Raw genomic sequence first — 26,200 nt, forward strand, 5'->3', positions numbered from 1 at the left:
AACTGGACGCTACACTTAGTTTTTTTAGTTTTACCAATACTAGTTGTGTTACAAATGAAAACGAAAGCAAAACTGTAACTGTACGGTGTTTTTATATGTTGAGAAAGCAAAAAAGCAGACAATAAATTTTAAATTTTAAAAAATAAATGTGTTGATTTTACATTTTGCCAGCCACATCTGTATTCTGTTCATTAGGCAATCTTCCAAGAAGTTTTTATAAAAAGTCAAGCATTTGACAGCTTCAGATAAATATATCACTGTTTCATAATTCTCTCTAGACCAATATTTAGCATTTCAATTAGAAATATTATTTCATATATACTCAAATTATGTAAAGGAAGATGCATAAGGATGCAGTTTAGCCCACTAATTACTGTCATCAAATATGGAATTTTATCTGTGTGTGTGTGTCTGTGTCTTAAAGATTACCCAGACTGGCAAGGGAAGATAGCAAAATTTTCGAGTGAGCTATTCCAGCTGTGAAATAGCAAAAAAAAGTAGATATTTTCTGTGTCAGAGATTGATTTTTCAAATATTCCAAAACCTATCCCTTAAGCATGTACCTTTAATTTAATATTTCAGAGGCATTTATAAAGCAACAGGTTGTGGCACTTTAAAGTCAAAGTGTAACAATTTTCAAATGTTTCCTGTCTGTCATCTTTTTGTGCTGGCAATCTGCATTAATAGCTTTACCCTGTACCTTGCAAGGCTGTATTTGGATTAGAGATGTACCAACACTGAAATATTCAGGGGTTTAAGAAGGCCATGCTGAAGAAGAACATGGAACACTCTTCTAAAGCAATTGCTTTTTTGGTTTTGAAGTACTTCACTGATAGGGCTTTTTTCCACAAATAATTCTATTTATATTAGCTTTCTTCAGTGATAATGTGCTTTAAGTGCCTGTGGCGGACAGATGAGTGAACTTTTGCCTTAAACATTTCTTGGTACATAAGGTGCAAGCAAACCATAACCCCAAACAAGCCATCTGTTCCCAGCGGAAACAGGACTGAGCTGCTGCGACCCCTGAAATGGTCTCCCTGCGACCATTCGGGACACACCAAGCCTGCGCTGAACCGGACCATGATCGGACAGAGACTTTGGGACCTGGACTGCAAATTACTGCTGCTTAGCACAACTTCTATAAAACTTGCTTAGCATGAGTAGCTAAATTTGCTGAAGCCTTAGGCCGCACTCCCTAGTTCAGTGAGAAAGGGCCCCAGAGCTGGTGCAGGCAGGAAAGACGAGAGGGTTACCAGCAGTTTGCATTCCCGTGCTTCACACTCCAGGAGGGAGGAAGTGAAGGCTTTGAAATAAGGCCTGCTTGGGCACCAGGACCCTGGGAAACAAAGCCTCCCCTCACTGCTGAAACAGTGTTAATTAGGGGGGGGTCTGGATTATATCCTCCTCGTCAGGACCTTGGGAAATAACACCTATTGTCACTGCTGGGGCAGTGCTAATTGCTGGAACAACGCCTGTTGGTCAGGGCCCTGAGAAAGAAGGGCAGAACCCGAGGAATCAACACATTTGTCAGCAGAAACCGCAACAGTAAAGATAAGGGAGAAAAGCAGCCTGCCTAGGAACAATGATGAGACCCAATAGGGAGCAGGAGACCCCAGACCCCAAAATTACTATTGGTCTGAACTACCGCGTGAGGGGTGGGAAACTTAATTTGAAAAAGCTATAATTGCCCAGGGATTTCTTTGTTCGGGGTCCCTCTTTGGAGGCACCCAACTCGAGCTGTAACTACTGCACGCGTGTCATTACAATTTATTTATTTAATTTGCCTTGATTTGGCTCCGAACTTTTCAGCGGGAACCTAGGGTCGGACCCTGCTCGAGTTGTAATTACTGCATGCGCATCGCTAAAATTTACACCCAGGGTGAAGAGGGCCAACAGGACGCCGCTGGATCCACGGGTGGTGATATCTCTTTCTCTCTCCCCCTTTTCTCTCTCTCTCTTTCTCTCTCTCCTCCCCTTTGCCTTTCCCCACCTTTTCTCCCCACTTTGTGGAAAATAAAGTTAAAAGGTTGTACGATATTTGACCGGTTTTAGCGTCTTAATCTCGTCCTTGGGATCGTAACGAACCCCCCCTCCCCCCGATATTGGATTGGGACAGTGCCATGTGTTGTTTTCAGAGTAATTTTACAGATTTTTGAAGGTTAACTATATCAGACCTTTTATTTGGGGTTCTCAGTTATTACATTTAATTGTTCAAACTAAATGGTAGTTTTATTTTTTAGGTCTTATTTTTGCTTTCAAAAGAGCCAAGTCTTTCAGTGCTTTCCTTTCCCTTTTTTTCACCTCAAATCGACAAAATGGCTTAGTTTCTGTCATGACAGCATCTGTGCTAAATGTATTTGACTCCCACTCTGCTTTCTTTTTCCCAAAGGAAGTGAGAAATGGGAGTAAGCAGCATTTTAAAATTATTCTTTGAGCAGATTTGTGTATGAGGTAAAGGAACGATGAACAGAAAGGATCTGAGGAATGATAAGCACTAAACAGTGAGACTGAAACAAAACATGAGAACATAAGAATAGCTGCTTTAGGTCAGACAGAGCCGTTGCCCCCATATTGTCTCTTGAAATACAGCTAAAAGTGGAAGTCTCACAAAGGGCATAATAAAAAGTGAAAAGAATATGAGACTCTCCCACAAATACTTTCCCAGAATCCTATCATTTCTTGCTCAGGGGCTTTGAGAGTCTCATTGCAGTTTGAAGTTGTCCAGGTGCACCTTGGATCCGTATGAACTTTCAGTGTCTATGTCCTCCTGTGGTGAGGGGCTCCACAGCATCAGAAACAATTCATTAATTACCTCGTCATGTCTATCAGCAAGGAAAACACATTTCTGGAATACGGTTCTCTGCAAAAGAGGACAATTGCTATTAGCAAACCTCCCATTGGCTGTATTATTGGAAAAAAAAGTAAATAAACATGCAGTAAGGAAATACAATGTACATGAGTCCCTCACACAGTGTTAGCTATTATGCATATAGAGAGATATGTATAAATATATATGTGTGTGTATATTAGGCATCCTATAGCTATGTCTAAGCATTACTTATTGCATTTCAGTGTGCATGTCCTGGCTCTGCTGGATGCATCTTGTGTTTCCAAGGAAAGGAAGGAACGTTACATGCACAGGGGGAAAGGCAGCGACGATGCCCTTCAGCTGTGTGGATTTAAAGTCTGACCATAATTAATGTGAGTTTGGGGCATGGGCACGCATCCTTTTCTGTCCACAGCTTTTTGTGTGCCAGCCAAAGTGTTACCACCTGCAGGGGCTGGGGATGCCAGAAGTTACCGACCCGTTGATTAGCCAGAGACGTGCACCAAGGGTATCATAACAGGAGAAACAAATCCAGCACTGCTCCTGCGGTATTTTCCCATTATCTTATTATTTGCTGCTGAGGCACTTGCAGGCTCAGGTTGTTTCGGCTAAAATGAACCAAATTCTCAGCAGGAGAAAGAGGTCTTTTCTGACTGGTTTTCTCTGTTACGGGTTAGTCTATAGGTGTGCTCCTGCGGCCAGTTGTGAGGGAACAGTAACTTCTGGCAAGGGGATGGCGAGGAATTACAGTTTTGCCAAAAGCCGGTTGTCGTGTGAGACAGTCGAACCAATCTATGGCTAAGTTGCTATCTGCAAAATCAGGATAATGTTTCCTTAACTCACATTCGTGTTATGAGACTTCTATGATGCTACACAGCTCGGTATTGAATAAAGGCATAAAATACACTTTTTCTTCACGTTTTTCAGGAATATTAGAACAACAGTAAATATGGTCTCATTCAAGTTAAGTAATGAACTTAGGGTTGTTTTTTATTTTTTCTAATTGCCTATAAATTACTATAAGAAGCAAACAATACTTCCACCACCTCTGATGATATTTATGTGTAGGAGTCAAGTGATTTTGTGGAATTTGCTGTTCTAATTGCTGCTGTCCTGCCATAAGAGAGAATTATCACAAAGCTCTATATGTGATGTAAATTTATCTTTACAAAGCATTATCAGTGACAAAATTGTAGCAAGAAGAGAAAATGACATAAAACCATTTTATTCTGTGCCAAAAATGTAATGAGATCTGAAAATGGCAACAAAAATTAATCCATTTTGTGACAAATCTAAGATTTTAATCTTATGGAAGACTCTCCTGAAAGCCATATATAAATACTACTAAAGTGCTGTTGAAAGGAACAGATGGCATTTTTTTTCCAGAGGATGCTCTGCATGTGGATGAAGTGTAATGTTATTAATGGTCATAAAATCATTTGCAAATATTTTAAACACAAGTATTAGCAAATCTCAGACTTGGCAAATGTCTTCTTTTGCATATGGAATTGAACTCTGGAAATATGTTTTCCTTGATCCTAGATGTAACACTGTAATTAATGAACTGAATGCTCATTCAGTTTGATTGAATGTTCAGGTAATGGAGTCAATATGATCCAAAGTCAGGAAATGCAGAAAATGAATGGTAAGCTTTCAAGGACATTGCGCCTTTCTAAATTGCCCCTTAACACACTACACTGTAGCATTAATTTGTCTGCAATGGATACCTGCATTGATACATTTTATAGGCTTTACTGTGTAAATAATGCATATTAAATTACAAAGCTAATAATAAAAAAGGGTAGAAAATATAGCAGTATGTCCGTAACTTCAATCTTTTTCTTGACTTTTTTTGTCATAGGAATTGGATGCTCATTGTGCAGACAGCTGCTATTTAAGGTTACATGCAATGCTCAGCCAATTATTGTTAAATATAATTTACATTAAGAAATAGAAATATGTATCATATTTGTCTAATTTCCTTTTATTTACAGTGGCCATATACTATTGTTTGATCACAGTAGTATTCCCGATATTCATGAGGAAGAGGAACAGCATCAATCTCTATGATGTTATTCTCAGAGATGGTAAAGGGAAAATACACATATTATATTAGATATATACATTAAGCTTCAAAAGCTCTCCAAATCTTTAATTTTTGTTAATTAATTTTCCCATGAGACTGACTCCACCTCACAGAGGTTGTTCTAGGAATTTATCTGACCTATTTTTACAATTAATCACGCCATATACTTATCCAAGGGCAGCTAGGTCTCAGTCTGTCTCCTGGTCAAAACTGTCCAGATTGAGTTTTTGATTGATATCTTTTTTTTTTTTTTGTCTCCTAACTTTAATGCTAAAACCCTAAACCTCCTGGAGACCAATGGAAATTAATTAAGTGGATAAAATGGGAGCTTTTCTCCTCCTTTTCCCTCTAATTAACTGTTTTTCCTGACTCTCAGCAATTTTAACTACCACAGTTTGTCAGTCACAGCTCTTCCTCTCTGGTATCTTTTGCCGCTCCCCACTGTAATTTTAAAATACAACTTACTCCTAGCTAAAATCTCTCTTTTTTTAATTTTCCTGTTATCAGTCTGTCACAGGAAATCATCTGTCAGAAAACTGATGGATCAGAACAGGGGAGAAGGAATAATTGCTCCTCCTTGTAACTGTCTTGTGGCACCAGCTGACCAGTTAATGGGCTGCACACGTCTTGCCTTTCGACTCCTCAGGCCTCCGGGTCGGAGGCTAGCAAGGGCAGCATGCAGATCCTTCTCGAGAAGAGAGGATTGTGGCTCTGAAGAGCTGGCCAAAGCCAGTAGGAGTTTCTGGGTTTTGTTTTTCTTTTTTTCTCCTGAACACTTCAGCCATGAGCTGCTTGGTAACACACTGACCTTTTCCAGCAACAGAGAAAAACTGCTAAATAAATATGTACTGTAAAATATTTAAGTAGCCGTATTAACTTTGACAGGACTGGCACTGATAAATGTTAAGTACTTGCTGTGGGGCATATAGAGAGGATTTGGCAGTGCTGGGAAAATATATACATACATGCATGTATATACATACATGTATATGCACTGGTGAACATATGCTCTAATGAATTCAGCTTTTGTTCTGCTCTGAAGAGAATAAACCCAGTGTCAAAAGACTGCCTACATCAGATGATAGCAATGATTTCTAAATGACCCCTTATCATGAAACTTATGGTCATTTTCTGTCTCTCTCACAGGTGCAGTTGGTACTAAATCCTAAGAAACCAGATATCCTTGGTCATAGCTACGAGGCTGCAGGGACATCAGTAAGTATCCGTATGCACTGGGTCCTTCGGTATGCTAAATGTACAAAAAGCCAAGCTTATCTTTTCTGACAAGATATTAATTTCACCAAAATAAGCTCAGTTACAAGAATAACAGTGAACTCACCCAGGAATGTATTTCTACCTGTGACCTTTTCTCTTTCTGCATGTAGTTGTAATTAAATGGCACATGGCTTCTCTCTTCTGGGCCATCCTGTCCTTAAGTCCTGTTTCTTGGTTTGAGCTCTCCAACACTACCATCCTGAGGTTCTTGCACCCTGATATCTACCTTTAATACTTTTTATGCCTTCTGTGGTGAGTTTCACATTCCTGATGTGATACTTATTTGCTGCACTTGAGTAATCTGCAAGTTTTGTGCAAAAAAAAAAAAAAAAAAATCTACTTTTGGTCTTATGTACTTATTATCCAAATACATACATTTGTCCTTAGCCTGAATCAGGAAAACTCCTTTGGTATTTAGCAGAAGTGTTCCTACCCATTTATGTGACATTTCTCAGAAAAAAGGCTCCTAATTAGTAATGGAATTTTTCCGAATTTAAATCATCAAGTACTTGAAATATAATTCAAATGTATTCAGCTAATGCCCCAGTTTATAATACTTGAGGAAATGAAAGAGGATAGAAAAAACATGTAATGAAATAAAGCTTCAAGAAGCAAGGCTGAAGTCAGAGTCTCAATGCTAAAGGTGGAAGCATGCATTTAAAATACAGGAAAAAAGTCAAGAGGCTTGACCAAGCGCAGTTTTGAACATTCACAAGGACCTCTAAGGCTGAAGCCTGTGATGTGGTCAATAACATTGCGGGTGTTTGCATGGGATCACATGAATAATACTAAATAATTCTCCACTCCTTTTAATGCCAATGAACTTCATAGTCTTGGTTTAGGATGTTATTGCAAGAGTCTGAGAAAAGGGCAAACACAGTAGAAGAAAGTTGGCAAATCTGCCCAAGATTTATTTGTGAAACATAACAAATGAAGCATTTCCCTAGAGAGACAGATATTAGCCTTCTGCTTATCAATATTGTTTGACTCTGGAGATTCTTCCTAGCTTCAGTTGCTTCACATAGTTTATGAACCAGATTATGTGTTGCACAATTATACTAAATGCTGACACTGTGGGATTTACTCATTGGCTAAGTCTGTTTTACCCCTTATTCAGTGAGCGGGACATAAGATGGCAGAACTTAAGTTTCCCATCCAGACAGCCAAAGGCAGCCTGAGATGATCAGCATGCCACCTACTCCCTCCCATGATGTTAAGGCTCACCTAGAAAGATCCTTTGAGTGACTTCTCTGATATCATCACAGACAGATATTGCTGTGAGGACACAGTCATTAAGCAGAAAACTTCTGGAAGCTGCTTATTGGACTTTACACTAAAGATTAGGAAGGACACTTTTATTTCTCAGTCCTAATGCCCATATCTGAACCTGGACTTGCTCCCATACTGCATTAATGTGAAGCAAATTTGGATTAGAATATAGGCTTGGGCCCATGCTTATAGTACAATTTATAGGTACCATTGTGAAGAACTCATCTAACATATTGACAGGGATATTATGGAATATCCTTACACGAATCAGTGCTCTGTACTAATTAAAGTTATTCTGTTTGTGTTGCACAATCATACTTCAAGTTTTACTTAGTAATATAAATTTAATATAACAGCTGATATTTAAGGCTATTTATATAGGATGTAGTCTTTATTTGTAGTTTCTCTTTTGTGCTTAGAAAATTTTGCAAGCCCTTTTGACATGACTCCTTGGCGTGTAATAGTTTAGAAGTTGGTTTCCATGGATTTTGTAAATGGGGATTTTAAATTCCCTTTCACAAATGCTCTTATCATTAGAATAAAAGCAATGAAATATTTGTGAAAACAAATCCAATAGGTAGTTATTATTATTCTATGCGATTTAAATTTTCTGTGACCTGTGCTCTGTGAGACTAGAAAATTTAATCACCAACGTAAGATAAAAATCTATGACCTTTCAGTAAATTCTGCATGAAGGCACCTGAAAATTCTGGGCAGCTTTATTTAAATGCAAAATGTGGAAACATGTTGAGTTAATCATAATCTTGAATTGGGGCCAGTTCCAAATATAAGTGGAGCAAAGCACATAGCTTAGGGTAGCAGACTGAGGATGGGAAAAGGCTTGAGCTCACTGGCCATGGTGTTGGAGCTCTAGAAAGGCAGATTTGCTGCTGCTGAAAGTAGCAGCAATGTGTATTAACTGCTTTGGAGGGAAAGTATAAAGTCCGGAAGTCTTTTCCTTAGAAGCAGCTTTTGCCACTCCCACCTTCCCATATCTCCCAGCAGTATCCAGCCAAAATTCAGTAAAGTCTGTATCTCTGGCTTTTCACAGCAGCTCTGCTTCCTTACCTCTTCACCCCCATCCTGAATCAGAATACCTAAGTCATTGCCACGTATTCTGAAGGGCCAAAAGTTAATTTAGCCTGTGGTGCTGATAAGCCTTTAATTACCTGATGCTGAATAACAGAAACAGTTAAGAAATCTTGGTGTTTACATTAAAGCAAAAACGAGAAGGTTGTATACTTACTGGTGGCATGAGAAGTTATTGACATAACTAGTTCTATCATAGTCAAAGACTGCTTGACATCAAAGAATTTAAGTTGCTTCAGTGTTGTCTCCATACTTGTAGAGGTGTTGTCTCCATGCTGCTCTCTTTTGTACCGGCTACGCTCACAGCCGAAGTTGTCAGGAGAAGGCTGCGTGTCTGGCACTTGAGGAAGAAGGGCAGGGGATAAAACCTGCGAGATTAACATGTTAGCTTAACGTTTCTGCTAAAGTGATTTGCAGTGAAATAGTTTACACCCTTGACAGTTAGGTTTTTATATGTGCTTCAGTTGCCTCTGCCTTAGGATGCATACATCAGCCGAGACGAGACAGCTCTGCTTTAGCTGATACTCAGAAGAGGAATTTGCATTTGATCAAAGTGTGTGATGAGTAATTTAATGCTGAAATCACTCCATCATTAGAGCCACGATAAAAGAAAAGAAAGAATTTGGGCAGGGGGCCGGTTCTTCCTCCTTCTGCAGTACTCCTCCTCCTCTCCTTTCATTTGCTAGTAGTCGCCCACCAATGCACTTTTGTTTATTGTGTCTTTGGATAGGAGGCAGTCTTGTGCTAATTGGCATGAGGAGGAGATTACATCGGTAAAAATGATCATATGCTTGCCTAAGCTTCCCTTCCTTCCTTTTTTTTTTTTTTCTTCTGAAGCATCCAATCTGGACACTTTCAGATGGATTTCATTTACTGTGGTAATACTTCCGAATGATCTATATTTTTAGATATGTTTGTGTATGCCTAGCTCAGTCGTAATCGTAAGAACAGAATAGAGAAATACTGTTCTCCTCTAATTATTTGAAAGACTGCATGCCCAATTCAATCAATTCTATTAATGGCTGTCTTGTACATTTAGTAGGTCTTGCTTCCCAGACAAAGTATGGGCTATCTCAACTCCAAAAACTAGAGCTGACTATGTTTATCAAATAATTAGGATGTAAAATCCTTATCAAAGATGCAAGCTTTCCCATAGTAAAATAATATAGAGTTGGGGAAATAGCTGCACATTCTTTTTCTCTTCCTTCTGAAGTAATAGTTGCATCGTTACCACTGTTTTACCTAGCTTCAGTTCTCACTCATATCCCATGCAACTTAGTAAAAGTTGCTTCAGCAGAGAAATAAAAGGAAAATAAAGTGAGAAATAAAATTCCCCCAGTGCCAACCTCATTGCTGATCCTTTATATGAGTTTGATCTAACTGCTTTCTACTGAGAATAAAACAAACTCCAAATGATGAGGTCAGTAATCTAATTTTGCCTGAAGCAATCAGATAAACACAATGCCAAGAGCAAAGTGAATATTCTGCAAAGATAATAGGTGAAGGAGAGAAGTTAGTCAGTCAAGGCTGGAATTGGCTCAACCAGGGACTTATTCAACCAACTTTAAAATCCATTGAAGACTTTCTACAGCTCTTGAAATATCAAAGATGTTAAATACTAATATATAATTTTTCCTGTCATTAATTTTTCAATCCAGTCTGGAATACTCATTGTAATTAAATTTTCTGTGAAAATCATAACCATATCTCCAAAGACAATGTGGTTTGATTAAACATCATGAATTAGAATGAAACATCTGCATGTAACAAATTCTCTTTTGGTGATAAACTTCAAAGGGCGATTAATGAAAGATGTACCTATTTATATAGGCTATGTCTGTGAATGTGTACAATGTGTCTGCATTTAAATCTCTGAGATGAGTTATCAGAAAGTTGTTTTCTATTTTTAACAATGCTGTTCATATATTTCTTTTCAATTAAGTTGACCCAAAAAGGGGATAGAGAGCATATTTCACTAGCTTGAGAGAAGGCTTAGCTCTTCTAAGCCTAAGAATGTTAGATAAAGAAAATAACAAAAGTATATTCATAACTCCTTATTGTTCAGTAATGAGCAGCTGGTATTTCAAAGAAAGAGTATAGATTCCTAACTGTTATACTTAGAAGCCTAGATCTGCTTGCTTTTTTTTTTTTTAATGAAAAGCAGGAACATAAATACCTCTGATTCCAGTGAAGACAGATGCACGGGCCTTGACCAGTCTCTCCTGCCTTATCTGTCTCAGGATCCAGTGTCCAGACATAGCCACTCAGGTAGTTTTTCATTAGATTCAAGAAGCTGGAAGCCTCCAGAAGGTCATAGACCTCATTCATTGCCTGATCATGGATTTTCCTCAGGAGATTCCTTTAAACAGGGAAGCTGCCCAGAGAATCATCTTGCACTAAACACACATATTTTAAATGCGTCTTGATTCTTTCAGGATCCAGCTAATGCCATTCAGTGGCCAGACAAGTATGAAAGTGCTTTCAAAGGTGCATAAACACTTTGCAAAAGTAGAACTGGGCTCCTCAGTCATTTTACAATTTGACTCGTAATTCAACCTGTTTTCAGTGTACTGGTTAGCACTTTGTATTCATTTGTTATCAAAATCATCCTTATCACTCTAAGAGCTGATCTCTTACTCATACTCCATCAAGGCTGGTAGCATTTCTTTTGTTGTGCTAGAACTTCCAAAAGCTTTTGAAGTATTTATCTTTAGTAACAAAAGATACTACTGGTGAACTATTAACTCCTGTGCTAAATGGCTTTGGAATGGTGACTCTCAGGTAACCAAAGGAGTTGGATTACACCATTATTTGTCACTTGATGGTCTGTTGACTCATTCACTGATAAGAATGTGGAATTCACCTGCTCTCCATATTACTTGCACTGTACAGATATTAAAAGAAATAAAATAAATCTAGAGGTATTTTGAATTTACTACAGTGGTTATCATATTGATTCAGCATATCATTTCTTTTCAATTTTGGTAATATCCAGGTATTTTTATTTAATGAGAAATGGCTTTGTAGGGATCTAATAGCTACATGCATGTGTGAAGTGCTCTTTATAATAAATAGCATTATTGTTTTGGGCTGTGATAAAATTCGTTACCTGGACCCTGATTGCTCCTACTTTTTGGAAGGAACCAAAGAATATCAAATTGCCTCTTGTAAATATCTGTTTTCATTTGCTTTAGAGGGAACCTAAAGCATCTTTAACTAAACAAGAGGAAATTAAGACAGAATCAGGTCAGCTCAGATTTCTGTATTTATCATAGTGAATTTGATAAAGTCTGTACCCCCATAAAATAGAATAAAATAAATCAGTGCTACCAGCAATTTGCCCTTTGAAGGAAGGCTCATGAACATGAGTCCATTAGGTCATCGCCAATCTGTTACCAGAGCGGTGCACTGAAAGGAATTAACCTGAGCTGACATGACAACAGCTGTGGGTCCTAACAAGTGGATGGCACACACAGACCATCTCAAGCTTGGACAAAAATGTAGGCTTTGTTTGTTTCTAATGGGATGGTACCTTTAATCCTGGTGTACATACATGTAAGATTAAAGATAATGGTAACAGCAGAGGTTTGCAGGTGTTTGGCTTAGATGCAGAATAAAGGCATAATTAAAAGAGCGGACAGCAGAAAACTAGATCTGTGCATCATTATTTTTAATTTAAGAAAACCTAGAGCATAATGCTTTGCATCAGCAATACACCTCTTCAAGCAGAATGGGTATTGTAGTCTATTCACGGATTTACCAGTGCTTTATAGATTGACTCAATAAATCATCTGACTGTTATTCAAATGTGCTATTTTTTTCCTGTTTTGTTGTATTTATAAATTTTTCTGGTACTTTTATGCTTTATATCGTGAGTGATCATTGCAGGACTTGCTGATCTCACCTCTACTGTCTGTGGTACTGAAGCAGTAAATAAGTCAGGGGCGGCAAAAGTAAGTCCTGAGAGCTGTCAAGTGCTGGCTGTTGCCACAGAAACTACTCCTTGGACTCTGCAGGCTCAGTGAGTTTCGTTTCTTGTTACCCTCTGGAAAAGGTAAAATTCCTCTCCGGAAAAATGAAAAACCCAAAGCAATTGGAAAGTAACAAAGAAGCAAACAACCTAAACATCTCCCTCACCTTTTCTTTAGAGACAGGACCATCTAATTGCATGGGGTACTGATGCTGTGCCAGAGAGTTGTTTCTACTTTCACTGCCCAAGGGATACTATATTTTTTCCATCAGTTTTCCCAAGGCTCCTATTCAGTAAAAGTGTCATCACATAGCCTTTTCTCAGGCTTAATTTGAAGGTTGAACTCTTTTTTTTTAATCTTGCAAGGTAGGAAAACAATCCTGTTATTATCAAATCATCATATTCACAATTCTCTTTAGAAGCCAGCACACAACAGCTGTGCCATATAGTAATTTTTAAAGATCTCATTGCTTTACAGTAATTTGTTTAGTAAAAGCCTAAAATATCTCAAAGGAAATGTCAGACAAAAGAACACTTACTGCACTAGAGAAAGACACATGATGAACCAAAGCCATGCTTAAAACACAATGGAAGTGAAGAGGGCACTTGATTCTAGTGGCATAAGCAGGAAGGAGAATTTGAAGTTTATATCATGCTCTCTTTCACAAAAACGAGACTACCTGACTTTATACAAACTTACACTGCTGCTTAGAGAACTGGCCTGTGATACAAAGAGAAATAACAGAAGTGAACAGGGTGGATGCAGAAGAAAAAGATTAAAGAAGTGGAGAATGCTTTATTTTTCACTGAATCTCATATTTGATACTCTTAAAAGAAACTCATTTCATCTTAGTACTCTGCAAGGCTTTGCAGAAGCTCTTTGCCATAAAATCTCCTGTGCAATCATAAAACATTCAAGTTAAGCATATATTAGAGAAAATAGCAAACAAAAATGTTAAATGGTGCAAAGATCTAAAAACATTTTTCTTCCTACTACACATTTCTGCTTGTTGTTTCTTATGAAGATGATTTTTACTGCAGTCATTATGGACATGCTTTCAAGGGAGATTGCTTTTAATGAAGGGGAAAAACATCACTGTTAGTTTGAATCCTAAGAAGTCAGATATTTTTGATACATGACAAGTAGCCTAATACAAATTTATTTGTTTTCTCTTCCTAAAAAAATGTTTAGGTTCACAGATTATCTCATTTTGGTTCACTTATTTTAATTTTCCTGCAATAACTAAAGTTTGTGTAGCGCATATCTCTCCTTGTTCAATTAAGTTGAGGTTTGGGGAATCTTAAACCACAACTTTAAGCGACAGTGACAGAAGAGTGAAATTACTGTTCTACATTTTGAGATTGATTATTTTGCCAATAAAAATGCTGGGGAAGAGTAGGAAAGCAAGATCATATAATAGAGTGGCTTCATTAGTCCTCCTGATAGTAAATGCATGGATAAAAAGAATCATTTTAAAATATGTTTTTATATGGGGGGGGGGGGGGGGGGGAAACAAACTGAGTACTCTTCCTCCAGCCCCTGAAATGAGAAGGTATGATTAGAATTAATATCGGGTAACAAACACTGATGATTCCCTGCTTTCCCATGCTGCTGAACTGTCCTCAAGTGACTGATTCTCTTTTTCTCTTGTGGAGATCAGGCTCTAAACTGGAGGACTGAAGAGCTCTCCCCAGTTTACACCTGCAAGTGTGCTGCTTCCCTATTGCATCTTCACTTGAACTGGAGACCAGACCTGTGCTTAAACCAGCACTTTATTGTCCCGAGTGTGGGAGGGAAACCTTGACATGGGGCCTGTCGAGCCCTGCGTCACCGTCTGGACGGCTCCAAGGTCCAGATGACGGGGAGGCCAGGGCCTGCCAACCTGAGGGCCTCCCAACTGGGGACCCAAGCCAAACGGAGAATCAATTTGGGGATTTCTGTATGTAATAAATGGCATCTTCTCCTTGCTCTTATTCCCTGCTGTGGGCTCTAAAAAAGGGGAAAGGACTTGAGCTTTATCACTCAGGGAAAACAATAATGTATTACATTCTACGTACATTTTTAAAAACAGGATTTTGACTAATTTTACATTTCTCTCAGTCTACAGAACTTTTAGAGAGCCAATTAGATGATTTTTTGCACACCTCAAAAATAATTGGCTCCTTCTGATTAGGGAAAGCGTGTAAGAAATCCAGAGCTCCTACTGTAGTTAGCCTACCGTTCATTGCTGTTGACATTCTGGTTTATTAACTCTTTAAGCAAAGTTTCCCCAAAGCAGCAAGTTGAGAACTGGGTTTGTTAGACCTCCATTCACTGTAGAATTCAATGTACTTTCTAATGGATTTAAACTGATTTCCCCTGAAATATCAAAACCAGTAATGGGAATAATTGCTGTAAAGCATAAAAGAGTGTAAATACATACTTTAGACATTCCACAGTTTTCTTAAAAGGTCAGACTGGATAATGCCTAGAAACATCAGGAAACCATAAGTAAAAAGCACAAATACATTACAAGAAAATTATTACTCCATTTCCTTCACTCCATCAATCTTTATTCTAATAAATACAAACAGTACATATTATAGTATATAGTTTTGATTTAAAGACATTTTTTCATTTATTATGAGCTGGTTATATTTTCAAAATTTAGACCTATTTTTGTGCTAACTTTTAAAACTTCGCAAAATAATGAACAATTCTTGATTCTGACTCCTTTCTTTGAGTTATTCCACATGGGTAGAAAAAAAAAAGGTCCATCTGTATACCCTGGGATGATCAAAGAGAGGCAGAAGTCTGCCTTTCCTAACTTCTCTGCCCTCTTGTCCCCTTTAGAAGAGAGAAGAAATGAAGAACAGGACACTTGACCTTTTTGATTCCTTTTGTCATTGCCCTCACAGTGCCAAAACTTTCTAATAAAGAGGTTATTTGCATTAACACTCAGGGAACCCTCTTCAGTAAAGTGTCACGTCTCTGAGGGAGGGGAGGGAAATATCCTGGCAGAAACTATCCTTTGACTGACTACTCAGTCAAAGAGTTTCATGTTCATTCATTGCTTAAACCAGGCTTCCCACAGACCTTTGCCTTTGCAAAGGAAAACAACCAAATGAGATGTGATTCATCTGATTTTAATTTAAATCTCCAAAAGTTAGATATCTTTGCTGGGCCATTTGTCTAGCCTGAGCTAATCCATACATATAACAAAGAAACCGGACCTTTTCAGGTGAAGGAGCAGCATTTAAATATACCTGTTAAAGGTGGAATTTTCTTCTGGAGATATTTATCTTTTCATTGATGATGCAGTCCTAAGTAATTGACTTAGACTATATGCATAACTTTCATATTTAGATGATTTTATGGTTAGCTGACATTAAGTTTGTTCTGAAGAAACTGGAGTTAAACTTGAAAAGCAGGAAGGAAAGAAGTTTGAAGGAATTTAGTTTGCAAGATGAATTCTTTTCAGTAGACATCAGGACATGCCTACTTCATTCCTGCTCTATTAAATAAGTCTTTAAAACCTAGTAATCGCAGTAAATGGTATGTTTCATTCAGTCATTTCTAAATCATAAAACAATTGACTGTCAGGATTAAAAAGCATTTTTTAAGAATGATGAATTTTTTAGGCTAACAAGGATTCAGTAGCTCCTATAATATGGGGCACATCCTTGAAATCCTAAATTGTATAATGAAGGACAAACTTTGGCATCTGCAGTCTCAGAAAATTCCCTGAGACAGCGCATTAACTTAATTAGTCTTTCTGCATCATTACATAGTTCACTTAGGGTAAAAGAAGAAAAATAATGATAACCTGATTTATTTTTGAGCTTTAATATCTGTCAATCAGCTCTTCGTTATGCATTTAAGCAAGCACTTTTAAGTGTGGGCTACTATTTGTTATCTTGCATGTATACACATCAGGATGAAATGTGCCATATGATTAGAAATACATGAAGCCTGTGGTTTTTGCCTGTGCTCGAGACGGTCTGTGTGCGCCATCCACTTGTTAGGACCCACAGCTGTTGTCATGTCAGCTCAGGTTAGTTCCTTACAGTGCACCGCTCTGGTAACAGATTGGCGATGACCTGATGGACTCGTGCTAGTGATCCTTCTTGCAAAGGACAAACCTCAGGCTGCGCTGCACTGATCTTCCAGCAAGAAGAAAAAGCCATTATCCAAATTTGTTTCTTTTTAAGAAAATAGCAATCTGAGCCAGCCTGATTCTGCCTTAATTTCCACTTATTTATATAAAGTCCTCCTCTCTGTACCCCATGGAAAATGGATTTTTACCAGCATAAATTAGAAAAAGCAGGAAACCTTATACATTAATTTTTGGATCTATTTAATCTAGAGCTTTTATTCTGAAAAGAGCAAACATACATTCTCTACTACTTGATGTTATGCTCTTATATCCTTCTCTGAAAAATATCCATATTTTCAATGTATTTTCCCGTTTTGCGCACCTGCTTATTTACCAAGCTAAAACTTTAAAATATTAGTTATAAAACCAAAATAACATTTAGCATCTAATATAAGAATCTCTATTGAACATTTTCTTATTAGTATACTAATCAGATGAGTCAAAGCAATAGAAATAAATTAGGCCTAAGTATTTTAATTTTAGCCTTAATAATAATAATTTTGCATTCAAAAGTATAAATGGAGCAGATTAGTATTCTTTCATACATATCAAAGTGCTTTAAAAAAGTAGGAAACTATAATTGTTCCCACTTCACGAGAAAGTAGCTAGGCATACTGCATTGCTGTGCATTTTGTGGGGTAACTTATGCAAACTGCAAAGTGATATTGTGAATAGCTGCAGCCTGGAAAAACCAAAGACTGGTGGAGAAAATGGCAGAGATCCACGAAATCATGCGTGGCAAAGAGAAAGTGGGTCGAGGCTGACTGTGCCCTGTCTGTTCCCAAGCGAGAATTAGGAGCCATTGCAAAGAACTGGTGGGAGCTGAGTCCAAAACACGGGATGTCACGGATGCAAATCTCCATGGGCTCTGGTGGCAACTGGGTGCCTACCTGCAACATGCTTTCCTCTCGAGGGGGCTGCTCATGACCACTGCTGGAGCAGCACACTGGGCTGCATGAACCCTGGGGCAGAGGCAATATGGTTCTTATGTTTTTCTGTCTGATACTTAACCGCAGGGTAATATTTCTACAGATAAGGAAATAATTACATTTCAGGACAATGGAAACTCAAGTTCTAAGTAAGTAACTTATTACCAGCAGCTAAAATTAAATTCTGTGTGTGTTGACAAATCTCAAACCGAGCAAGTGTACTGAAAGAAAATTATTCAAAAGAAGCAACACAAATTAATATGACCAACTTTTCAAGATCATGCATTTTAAATACTGAGTTATTGTTAAAACTGATTGCTGAAGCTTAATAAAATATTGGAGATAAGAACAGCTGCCTAGTAATTATTCAAAAATGCATATGCTATAAATGAATCATTTTTATTAGTTTATTAAACATGGAAGGTCTGTTCAAGCATTTAATTGGCTTTAAAGGAGGCAGCTATGAGCAAATTCATTAGATATTAGTTAATTACTAAACAAAGTAATTGGCACTTAATAACTATTTTGATTGATATCTTTGTTGGTCTGGTTCTAATTCACTGTTTCATCAAGAAACAAGTCATGGTTTATATGTGTTTTATATACAGGCCTATGGCTGGATTTTAGAATATAGCCACTTCCTCAAGAAAATGCAGAGGTCATCAGCCATGAGTGTGAACTACAGGGACATACAGAGATTTAAAGTATGTAGTGAAAGTAAGCAGAGCAGATTATAATAAATACAGTGTGGAACAATCTCTGGATATCAAAAGGCGGCAGCACAGATATTATTTGCAAGGGAGTGTGCCTTTTCTGCGACTTAAAGAAATTCAGCTCTTTCTTTAAAAACTGACACAGCTTCCAGTTTAGGAGCTGAATGTGGCACCCTAATCTAGCTTTCAAAGGAGGTGATCATCAAGAGAAATGGCAGATATCTTTGGATTTCCTCACCTAAAGAAACAGTTTAGTCTTCCTTACATAGCCTTGACATACTGGCATGTATCTGGGCATGCACAGGAGCATTAAGTATCTGTAGAAGTTGTCACCAATGCAATTGGTGAGGGATTTTGCAAAGCAAACTCTAGGTCAAATTGCAGCCATTCCCCTTCTGCTGAAATCCTGTTTTATGTTCTTAAGTCCTTTTGTGGAACTGGGTTTGTAAAAGCCATGAAATTTTTATTTTCCTCAGAATTATTCAGAAATGTAATATCAGAGCTATGTCTTGGACAGTCACATGTTTTGTAAAGTCCCTTTAAAGTACTTTTAAAAGCAGTGGACTTCCATTGTAAGAACATTTGGTCCAGAAGCATCATATTCATAAATGGATAAAGAATTGTATAGAAATTGGATCTGACTGATGCTTGTAGATGCTTTGATCTAACGAAAGAGCTCTTCCAAATTCATTTTTGCCTGTAAAGAAACAAAATTATCTCTTTATTAGACCACCTACTCTACTGTATAGCTTACTCTAAAAAAGGTAGAAATTACAGTGGCCTCTATTAATACTGTTATAATTAACCAGAAAACTTACAGCTCTGAACACATCTGAGCTTTTTAGACTGTTTAATGTTGATGTCCTTCCCATGACCATATCCTCAATAAATTGGAAAGAACCAATTCTATTCCTCATTTTTACATATCAAACATATTTCAAAATAGCAACAAAACACTAACTAAAACACTGCAGAGAGATTATTACAGTTCTTGTATGATTATAGTCATTTGGCTTAGTGCCATACAGCACCACCTGAGGTATAGTATAATTGCCCAAAACTGCAATGCCTGTCATGTTCTATTTGCTAAGGATCTATCAACACTTTCACTATAAGTCCTAATTAACAATGACAGAAAAGTGATAGTCGTGTTAATATATATGAATTCAGGTATGCATGCACATATGTATAAAGTCTGTGTGTAGTGTATATAATGTATATAGTTTATGTATTTTTATATGCAATATATCTATTATTATATATTGCTTTTAATATATAGTATACATAAGTATAAATATATATAGACAGTGGTACAAAGACATTTTCATATGTAAACATGCCTTCTTATTAAGGCCATTAATATTTGCACCTATATTTATGCCTGTATATAAAAAGCAACATGTTTATAACTCTGTATAAATAGAAACTTCATTAATGTGACATAAGGATTTCAAATGGATGTATTCTGTGAATTAACTTGTTGGATGCTCATAGATCATGACCTTCAGCAGTCAACTATTTTTTTACTAAAATGTGCACAAAGGAATCTCTTTTGAGTGAACTGCTAGTCCAATGATTATTTAAATTAAAAATAGACTGTGAAGTATATAGAAATATAATATCAATACATTGTTTAACATCTCATAATTGAAGAAATAAAACATATATTTATATATCTATTCCTGTTCTGTAGCAGACTGTATTTTCGAAGAACAAATTCAGATGAGAGGAATTGTAGATAAACTACGGACAAACTAAAAAGGGAAAGTAGAATAATAAGGCATCAAAGAATAGCAGAATCTGGAGCCAGAGAAGGAAGGATTGTTTTGAAGTTAAGAGAGACTATGATTCTGAGACAGGAAAAATATTTAAAGCCCTTTATTTGAAATAGGCAGCAAACTTTCCTACTTCATTGGAGATGAAGATGCCTTCATTAATATTAATATTTTTTTCCTGAAAACTATGATGATGATCATACTCAGAGAATTAAGAAACATCCTATATACCAGATCATCTATAATACTGTACTCATTTTCTATCATAAAAAAAATCAGCACATCATCTCCTCTGTGTCAGTGGAGAATTGAAAAATATCCACCACAAGAAAATAGGTGATCCTGAATGCCAAAGTAAATTATATCAGAATAAAGCTATCTAAAGGCTTAGAGGAAAGTCCCTCTACATGATCCACATACTAGCAAATGGCCCTTGCATTCGGTGGAGACCTATTTTTATGTATAGTGTCACCCTCGCCATTACGTTTGGACTACTGTACATCATTTCAGCAGGATAAACAGTTGTAAACCTAGATTATCCAGACAGGCCAGCCCACAACAGTGAGTCATTGACATCCTCATAGATGGCATATAGAATAAAACAGTTGCCTACAATTCCTCCTGCACAGCTATGACAGCATTTATCAAAGGCTGTGCTACATGGGTTTGGCTTTAGGTATTTCTTTCCTCACTGAGAACTCCAGACTCTGCTAATGCTGCAGCAGGTACTCTGCAGTGACTAAGGCAAGGTGACCCATCGGGACAAGGCAAGGAGAAAGAGGCTTTTCAAAGCCTTTCCACCTGAAGGTCCACAAAAAATTATACCTTGTTTCTCATCCTCAAGAAAACAAGTTTAGATTTTTTTTTAATCCTTCATTAAAAATAAAAAATTAAGAAGGAAGATATTGCACTGACATTATCAATTAAAAGTGCAGGTTGATAGACAGTAATTTTCACTTAAACTTTTCGTGTTACAAGATCTTAGTTAAAAGGTCTGCCACTTCTTTTGTTGGCAAACAGACTTCTTTATGTTGCCCTTTAAAGCCTCTGTTACTGAATAACAAGTGGGCAAATTGATCTACATATAGTCTTTACAGGTGATAAACATTTATGAGTTACTGAGTTCATTTGTGTGATTTTATCCATGACAAGCCTGTGAGCCACATAAATACAGTTACTATGTTATAAACCTGCTATGGTAGAGCTGGTTTAGATATACTTCAAAGACTGGGCAATGTGGAGAAGTCCTCATGTTCTGCATGTCCTTGGCTATTCTGAGTGCCTCAATTAGAAAAAGCTAATTTAATTTTTAATACCTCTGACCTCTGACGTGACGTGTATATGGCTGGCAGAACTGCCACAGTAAGAATAGTGCCCTCTCAAAACTACATCAGAAATTTGCCCTGATCATATATCACTTCAAAAATTTAGTCATACTTATATGTGAAAGGGTTTCTTTTTTTTTTTTCCCCTGCCCTCCCTTTAGAAAGATGACTACGGAGCAGCGATTCTAATAGGAAGCTGAGCACTAATGATTGAAAGGAAATACATACATCAAGAGGTACTGCTATTTATCGTGAAAATATATTTTATTTTTACTAAGCAGAACTACAGAAAACAAACTATTCATCTGTTGCTTCAATGCTTTTTACACTTTACTGAGTAGGTTGTTTGCGCTGCCTCAGGAATGTCAAGCTGAAACATGATGGAAAACTGATCTCCTATTTATTTGTATGTACCCTTTAAAGTCTGGAACCACATTAAAGATTCTTGACACTGGCAGTGCTGAATATTTTCATGCTGTTTACAGCCTGAACTGTAACGGGCAGGTTCAGTGTTAACAGCTATTAGCATGGGAAAAAGGAAGGAGATGAATCAAAGAGCAGATGTTGGCGGATGAAAGAGCTGTAGGTAATAAAAGGACATATACAGAAAAAGACATTGTTTTTTCAGGAGGCACTATTACTCAAATGTACAAACATTATTCATACCAGCTAGTTATATCGTTCTCTTCGCGGAGCAGTTAAAATTGTCTGATAGCCCACACTTGGTTAAAAAGTCTGAAGCACGCAGGCTATCAAGTATCTAACAGACAATTCCATGTTTGCACCCATTATTTGGAGGGAAAGAAAAACCCAAACGATCAGACAAATAAAATCAAGAAATACTTTTAAAAAAAAAAAGCCCTTTTCCACTTCTACAGGATTCGTAAATGGCCTTGTGTGGCTAGGAAACTGCTGCTACTCCAGCTCATGGAGTAGCGGGTGCGCAGCGCAGTAGCTGGCGGGATCCTCAGGCCTTTTACATTGTCGGGGTATGGAATAAGCCATCCTGATTTACACCAGCTGAGGTGCTGGAAAGCAAATCTTTTTCTCCCCAAAACGCAAAAGATATCCTGGTGTAATTTTCTGTGCCTTTGCAGGGCACCTTTAGGGCTGGCGTACCTGGCTGTGTCTCCCGAAGAAGTTCATGTGGCAGCTGCCTCCTCCATTAAATCTCCAGAGGACCCCAAAGTTACTCTAGCACTTGCTTCTGATTTCCTCCCCTGGCTTGCCGTTAAGCAGGGACAGTCTGCTGCTGGAGGAGCTGCTGCCGGAGCTGCCGAGAGCTCACGCGGGAAAATCCTTCCCTTCCCCAGCAAGGATTTCCTTCTGTCTCCATCCCCTCTGAAAGGAAGACATTTCAGACCTGGTAAATGCCTCCTTTACCCTAGATGGGAAATCAAAGCAAAGCAGAGCGGGGCTTTTATTATTATTATTATTATTATTATTATTATTATTATTATTATTATTATTATTATTATTCAGCCTGATTCTAACATGGAAAATTCTCAAAATTTCTACCCCTTAAACTTGAGCAATCAGCTGATGATTGCTACTGTGCTTGCAAATTACTTCCATTAATAAGACAACGATCCCATTTTTATTCTCTTGAGCTGTATTTGAGATTCATCCGGACTGTGAAAGGTAAGAAATATCCACTGAGACCTGTGTTGTGAGGAAATAAAACGAATAAAATGATAGAGGAAAAACGAGGTATCACATCAGAGACTGGAGGGTATTTTTTTTTCATTTCCATAAAAAAGGGATAATTTGGTGGCCATTTGAGGAGTTATAGTAGATCTTTATATATGAACCCTGATAATAGAAAGAGCATAATTTGAGATAAAACTCACCTACATATAAGAAGAAAAATAACTGCATGAAGTAGTTATAACTTACAGACAAATGGATGGTTATAATGCAACCAGTACAAATAGAGGAAGTACACATTTATTGAAAATGCAAAGTTGCAAAACATATAAATCTTTTCTCAAGTACATTCTACTTTATATATTAATAGCATAGTGCATATGTTCAGTATACTCTTTTTGCGTTGTAAGTGAAGCATGCATCTGGCAAATAGCAAACAGAATAATGAGCCAAAAGGTAATATTCGCAAACCTTTTGTCATGCATGGCACCACTCAACTCTGAGTATACCACAAATAATCCAGAGAGTGCCAGTAAAGAGGTTTTCTGGGGAAGGGAGAGGGAATCTGTCTTTGCAGTTTCATATCAACTCTATACTGCCAAAAATATGTAAAGCAAATTCAGTGCAAATGAAAATCAGCTCCTCTGTACTATAGTGCATCTTAAATGTTGGCAACAGGCCTCAAAACACACTCCTTTAAGTAGACACGATCTATTTTTAACAAGTGTTGCCCTCCCTGCCCCCACCCTGATTTAGGGCTACTAATCAAACTGTATATTCTTGACACCCTTGAACTAATTTTTTTGATTACAGATCTCGAAAGGCTTGTATTGCAGAGTTTGCCATCCTTAGCCACTCTGAGTAGTAGTACTCTATACTCTGAGTGGACCAACCCAGTCAGTACACAATCATAAGGTGATCTATTCATTATAAGAGTTTCAGCAGCTAGCCCGAGGTGAGCAGCATTACAAATATCCCACTTTAGCATTTTTCCACACTTTTTCCAGTTCACTGAAACTTTCCTCTTTTTATATATATGTATATATATAAGAACAAAGACAATCCAGAAAGTGGGTTCTGCTTAACTATATGTTTCACAGATGCCTTACCTTCCCTAAATCAGGACTTAATATTTTAAGGCTACATATGCTGAAAATATCTTGAGATGATATACAAAGAATGCATGAAGCAGAGAATATGAATAAAGAAATATGAATGGTTTGTGAATATAAACGTGTGAGAGGCAATGAATGGTTTTGATTCAGCATGGTCAACCGAGCACAAAGTCTGATTCAGTATGAATGAATGTGAGTGAAGCAGTGTAAATGGAAGTCAATAGGACTATCAACAAAAGATTAGGAATGTGCAAGGCAGAAAGTGACAGGGCATTTATAAGCATGTCAGATTACAGATTATGATGAGAAAGGAATTTTAAATTTTCTCATACAAAAAGCAAACACATTCTACTTCTTCAGAATATAAAACTCCATTTTATGAGCAAAGTTCTTTTACTCTGAATCATAAGTGCACAGAAAAAAAATGAGGAATGTATGCAGGTATATACCCCTCTGTCCAGCATACACTTATTTCAAACACAGCATGTGAACATTAGGTGTTTCTGTAAAACATAATTTGATGTGAACAATGATTGTGTATGAACAGCACTGTCTATGTAATGAAAAGTAAATTGCATGGATAAAAATTTTCTAAAAAAGCAGCAAAAGTAGAAGGGTAAATAGCCACGTTTGGAAAAATGCAACTGTAGCTCAATTTTTAGTGTTTAAACATTTAATAGTAGTTTCTGACATTGAGTAAAATTTTCAGAATTCCTGGTCCTCGTGAGTGTCGTGGTCCCTGGGAAAGGGCTCCTGTATTAAGTCTATTTTAGACACTGGAAGTACTTAGAGAAGTCTTTGACAAAGAAATCTACAACTATGAAGCTTGCTTATCTCAGAGGCTTGCTCGTCTTCCTCACTTGGAAGCAGCATGCATATCGTGAAGTTTGGGGTAGCGTGTGTGTCTCATATATGGAGTGTGGATAGCGTGTGTATTATATATATGGAGTGGTGCACTGGCCTTTGAGGAGAAAAGATAATTCTTAAACAAACATGTCCTCAGTGTTCGAGAAGATACTTATGGTTTTCCACATGTAATCCTATTCAGATAAATGGCATTCATTATGCTTCTGGAGATTAATTGAACAGATTGTTTTTTTAACTCCTGGGCTCTTGTGGATAACTAATAGGTGTGACTCACTACCAGAAAAGGTACTTTATTGCCAGTGGCACCAGGGTATCCAATTTCTTCAGTACAAATGATATCCCTAGCAAATCTGGCGTCTTGCAATGCCATACACACATTATGACACCTTATTTAATTTTATCTGATGACATGATTGGGAGTCTCTCTAAAGAGGAAAAAGGCTGTATAGAAATCCACACAGATACATATTTAATCTTATACATACATATATATGTGTGTGTTTATCACATGAGATATGCATATAGTTACCATAACTGGTTTTAGCAGTCAACAGTTAGAAGATATGCTGCACTTCTAAGTATTTTGTTGGCTGTGGTAGGATATATTTTCCATCCCTATAAAATATACAGTAACAGCCAGTTTCCATTTCTCTCTTCTGAGTTGCTAGTACAAGAAATTTTGGACAGAAATTTATTTTCTCTCTATATATCTCTATCTCTATTTTATCTCTATCCATCTCTATTACCCCCTCTATTTGAAGTAGAAATAGGATGTAAGGGAAACATGATGTATTTTAATAACATGCTGGTTAATATAATTTACAGGAATTTCCACCTATATTTGGAAAGCATGAGTAAAATTATATTTTCTTTTTTCTCTCAAAAAGGATTATTAGTACATCTACCTTCCTAAGCAACGTTTTTTCTGAAGAACAGCCCATCTTATTCACAAAGACAGAAAAATCCGGAAAAATAAATTAAGATTTAGATTTTTAACTTGTGATCAATTTGGGAAACTAGATGCCAGCTGAATTTCTATTTGATATTCACATTACATTCAAGGTGCAAAGAAATGGAAGCCACAACAGCGATAACACAGAGCTAATGTATATGTCAGCTCTAATATTACACCTGTACTGCTGGAATTCTTGGTTCAATAAAATCTCTTTATGTTTAA

The 26,200-nt window shown here is 37.2% G+C and overlaps 1 long non-coding RNA gene across 1 annotated transcript; it reads left to right on the top strand.

The window, feature by feature from the left end:
- The first annotated feature begins 1,334 nt into the window (after positions 1 to 1,334).
- On the top strand, positions 1,335 to 26,200 carry LOC112986739 (uncharacterized). Its single transcript, XR_010388958.1, has 6 exons — positions 1,335 to 1,915; positions 3,073 to 3,201; positions 6,060 to 6,128; positions 21,556 to 21,630; positions 22,492 to 22,760; positions 25,911 to 26,200. It is a non-coding gene; the product is annotated as an uncharacterized LOC112986739 (long non-coding RNA).

This window comes from Dromaius novaehollandiae, chromosome 4, assembly GCF_036370855.1.
Source record: "Dromaius novaehollandiae isolate bDroNov1 chromosome 4, bDroNov1.hap1, whole genome shotgun sequence".
In the NCBI taxonomy this organism is placed as follows: domain Eukaryota; kingdom Metazoa; phylum Chordata; class Aves; order Casuariiformes; family Dromaiidae; genus Dromaius; species Dromaius novaehollandiae.